Source organism: Myodes glareolus, chromosome 18, assembly GCF_982192425.1.
Source record: "Myodes glareolus chromosome 18, mMyoGla1.1, whole genome shotgun sequence".
NCBI lineage: Eukaryota > Metazoa > Chordata > Mammalia > Rodentia > Cricetidae > Myodes > Myodes glareolus.
In genome coordinates this window covers 29,657,205-29,661,533 of record NC_142043.1, presented here as the reverse complement: position 1 = coordinate 29,661,533, position 4,329 = coordinate 29,657,205, and the positions used below count along the sequence as shown (strand labels likewise).

The 4,329-nt window shown below is 43.3% G+C and overlaps 1 long non-coding RNA gene across 1 annotated transcript; it reads right to left on the bottom strand.

Moving 5' to 3' along the window:
* Window positions 1-1,912: 1,912 nt before the first annotated feature.
* Window positions 1,913-3,429, bottom strand: LOC146890751 (uncharacterized). Its single transcript, XR_014998269.2, has 3 exons — window positions 2,726-3,429; window positions 2,412-2,517; window positions 1,913-2,065 (listed from the first exon to the last, which is right to left on the bottom strand). It is a non-coding gene; the product is annotated as an uncharacterized LOC146890751 (long non-coding RNA).
* Between the last annotated feature and the right edge of the window lie 900 nt (window positions 3,430-4,329).

The following is a 4,329-nucleotide window of genomic DNA, read 5'->3' as shown; positions in this document are numbered from 1 at the left end:
TGTGGAAAGTATACAAGTTATTATGCAAGTTACTTTTCCTGATAACTAAGTCACTGTAGTGAGTGTATATGAATGGGAAAATAACAAATATTGACTATTAAGAGGTCAAAGTATTCAATTACTGTTTTGAAGATCCTGGGGAGGGGAGGCATTTCTCAAGTTTTGTTTTTTTTGTTTTGTTTTGTTTTGGTTTGGTTTGGTTTTCTCGAGGCTGGGTTTTCTTGTTGTAACCTTGACTGTCTGCCCTGGAACTCACTCTGTAGACCAGGCTGGCCTTGAACTTACAAAGATCTGTCTGCCTCTGCCTCCAGAGTGCTGGGATTAAAAGCATGTGCCTCCACCGCCCTTGTATTTTTAACAGTCTTGATAGGTAGCCCTGGCTGTCCTGGAACTGACTATATAGAACAGGCTGCCCTCAAATCTGTGGCAAGCTTCCTGCCTCTGCTTCCTGAGGGTTGGAATTCACATTTCAAGCATCTCTTAATGGAAATTTTAAAGGGAACTGTCGTAGGGCTGTTTGAGCTAATGCTGGGTTCTTCAAAAACTCTTCTTGTAACTTGTCAGGACCTCAGCTTAAGACACCATAGTAGAACTAGAAAGACAGCTCAGTGCTTACCAGGCAAATGAGAGACAGGAAGCAAAGTTGGGTACGCTGGGCAAGGCAGGTAGAAAAACTGGGCAAAACTATGGGCTTCAGCTTCAGAAAGAGACCTTGCCTTAGACTCTCACAAAATAAAATAGAGAGAAACTGAGAAAGATAACCAGTGTCGACCTCTGGCCTCCATGTTCACAGGTGTCTGCACAAATATGCTCCCAATCATATACAAATGCACATGTGTGCATGTAAACACACAGACAGAGAGAGAGAGGGGAGGGAGGGAGGGAGGGAGGGAAGAAGGGAGGGAGGGAGGGAAAGCATTTCTGAAAGGGTGTTTGAAGACACCATCAGATTACTTGACTCTATTTTTCAGAAGTGAAGGTTCCTAGGCCTACTCTAAAGCTTCTAAGAGAGTGTTGGTCGTGGTTCTGAAACTGCACTGTGGTAAGCTCTGGTGAATTGTGTCCTGTGGTGCTCGCCCTTCACACTTTCAGGATCCATCCACCCCCTGGTCCTGGGCCTGAAGATACAGAACAGGCTAGTTCCCCTCTGCTGTGCCTACTCTCCCGGAAGTGTCACCCAGCTGTGCCTCTCCAACTCCTAAAATTCTGGTTGTTTCTAACAGTAGTCAATTCTGGCTGCCACTTCCTTCTGTCTCTGCCAGGCAGCATGATGGTTCTCAGAACTCCGCATCGTCTGAGTCTGGCTGACAGCTCCACTGGGCTCTGCCCTCCAGAGGAAGCAGCACTTCCAGGCAGCTGCCTCTCAGTGTCCTCCTGAATCACCATACACTCTCCCCCCACCTTGTTCTGTATGAGGACTGCTTCTTCTGACCTCCTTCAGTGTGAAAACACCCTGTGCCCTTCAGCTCTCTCATACTTAAATAACTAACACTCCAAGTAAATTCTCTGTTGAGATCATTGATGTGAGACACACACAGAGAAAGAGAGAGGAGGAGAGAGAGAGAGAGAGAGAGAGAGAGAGAGAGAGAGAGAGCGAGAGAGCGCTGACAGAAACCAACTAGAGTGCTAGTTGACTTGGAAGATTAGGAATGCATTTCCCCCACGGTCTCCCTCAGTTATGAACTGTTGACATTTCTGTTTTGGTACCAGTAAATAAGATGGATAGAGCAACATCAGTCACTGTGTTTTATTACACTAGCATTTCTCTAAAACCTTCCAGGCCCAAGTGAACTTGTTGCACAGTTAAATTTTATTGTTTTATTGAAAATGAAAGATGAACAATTTTTAAAAAAAGAGAATGAATGATTCAGTGGTCTTCTTTAGATAAAAGGACTAATCTCACTCTACAGAAAAGATCCATGCATGAGTCTTCAATTAGAGAAAAAAAATTCCCAAAAGAATTTTCTTCATGTAATGATACAAGTAAACACAACTTTAATCACACATACACAAAAAGAATTTTATTCAACTTAAAGATTTCCATGGGATGTGTTGCATGAATTATCTGCAAGAGGGAAAAAAACTTTAGCTTTATGTATGAAAATACCCATGATATCATACTTAGATGCTTCTTAGAAACGACTTCCATCTTTGTTAGGATGTGACTTCCACTTGAGGTACTTGTTTCCACCCACACCTTATCTACAGGTCCCTGCCTCTCTGCTTTGACTCAGGTCTTCTGTCTGCAGATTCTTATTAAATATGCAAATATAGAGAGCTGTATCATAATGGGGACTCCAAACATGTTGGAACTGGCTAGCCTTGTCCTCCTTCTAGTAAGACTCCCTCAGGATCAGTCTGTTCTGAATGGCCATACCCCCAGTAGTTTACTCCCTCCAACCAAACCCTACCTCCAACAGTTTCCACAAGCCCGGAAAAGGACCACGAGAAACCAGGCATGGTTGAGTACTACTTTGATCCCAGCACTCAGGAGGCAGAGTCAGGTGAAGATCCTGTCTAAGTAAATAAATAAAAAGTTTTAGAGAGCTACCAGGTGGGGATAGGGCATTTAACTCATTAGGCTGTGGTCGGGGGGAGTCATTGCATTTTCAAGACAACCACTGCATAATGCTGTCCATACATTAGGCATATCCATTTTAGAGCTATCTCGGGACTGACTTCTACCTTTCGCTGTGAAAACCAAGGCTCCCAGAGTTTTACTAACCTTCTCCGGTCTCATGAGACAGTGATTTCCAGGAGTCTGACAGGTGTCCTTTTCACTTCCCCTGCACCGGCTCTCAGGAAGTCGGTGATGATGGTAAAGAAGAGTTCACCTGACAGACGGCTCTTTTTCCCCATCGGGGACTGACTTCCACCTCAGGAAGACGCTGAAGGAGTGACTCACAATTCCCAGCAACACTGCCAGCTTGTGCGCTGCAGTTCTGACCATGAGGGTGATGATCACACCCGGGAGTCAGATGTCTGCTGGATTTAGAAAAGCCTCTAAGGGTCATACAGGGAATCAACACCACTAAAGGCTGTTTGCTGTACCGTGTCTCCTGCAGCATCTCTCCCCAGCCTTCAACCCAGCCAGGAGCATGGCTGCCAGAGGAGGAAGGACAGCAAGGGAGAGGTAGGTGTGACTCTCTCCCTTCCCCTCTTCCCACCCTAAAAGCAGTCAGGTTTCTGGCACTCTCTACAGAGTACACATAGTCTAGACTGCTATCTTATAATAAAAGAATTTAACAACTTCAAAAAGTATTTATGTAGTTCAGACAGACAGATACTGAGTTTTTCTAGAGTTTAAAATATAATATTAAGCCAGTCCTGGTGGTTTATAGGTTTGTAATCACAGCTAAGAAAGCTGAGGCAAAAGGATTTCAAGTTCAAGGGCAACTGGGGCAATTTAGTGAAACCCTGTCTCAAAATTCAAAGTTAAAGAAGGCTGGACACACACCTCTGTGAAGGAACACTTGCCGAGCACCGTGAGGCCCTAGGCTGAATTTCCAGGACTGTAAATAACAGTATCTCCCTGTCTCTTCTTACCATGCGATACATAAAAGATGTCTACTTACAAGGCAAATATTGGATTAGAACAAAGATCTAAAAGAGAATGTCCCTCTTTAGTTAAAGCTAATATCACTGCCCAAACAGTTGACCCGATTGGCTTGTATCTTTCCCCACTGTGTCCATTCCTGCCTCACCTCTCTTCCACCTTTTTCCTTACAGCATGAGCCGCCTTTCTGCCTCTCTTTCCTCTAATTTTCCTCCTGTTCTTTCCCTTGTGGGGAGGCTTTCTAACCATTTAATGAACTCATTTGTTTGTTAGATTTATTCTTAAACTTAAGTTGAACAGCCTGTTTGCATAAAATAAACATCAGAAAATGAAATTTTTAATGAACAAGGCTAAAAGAGTTATCCATTCTGCTGCTGACTAAGGTCACTCTAACAGCCAAGTATTAGGTTCAATTGTTCTGAGAAACGTCTCACCCACCCACATCATATGTCAGACAAATATGTACTCATTATGAGTTGACAGGAACTGTCAAAGGCCTAAAAATAAATTTATTTTAAATATAAAGCCAGGCATCATGGCTCATATCTATAAACCTAGAACATAGGTTCATACCTATACTCCTGTACTGAGACAGCAGGATGGCTGAGAGTTCAGGTCAGTGTGGCCTACATTGTGAGACAGAGAAAGGTCAACATTGACCAGTAAGTCAGCATTTCACTATTAGAGAAATAGGATATTTTGCTATTATAAATTATTATGTAGTCTGTCATACTTACCATGTCAGCTTACCATTATTTTGGTACCTTTATAGG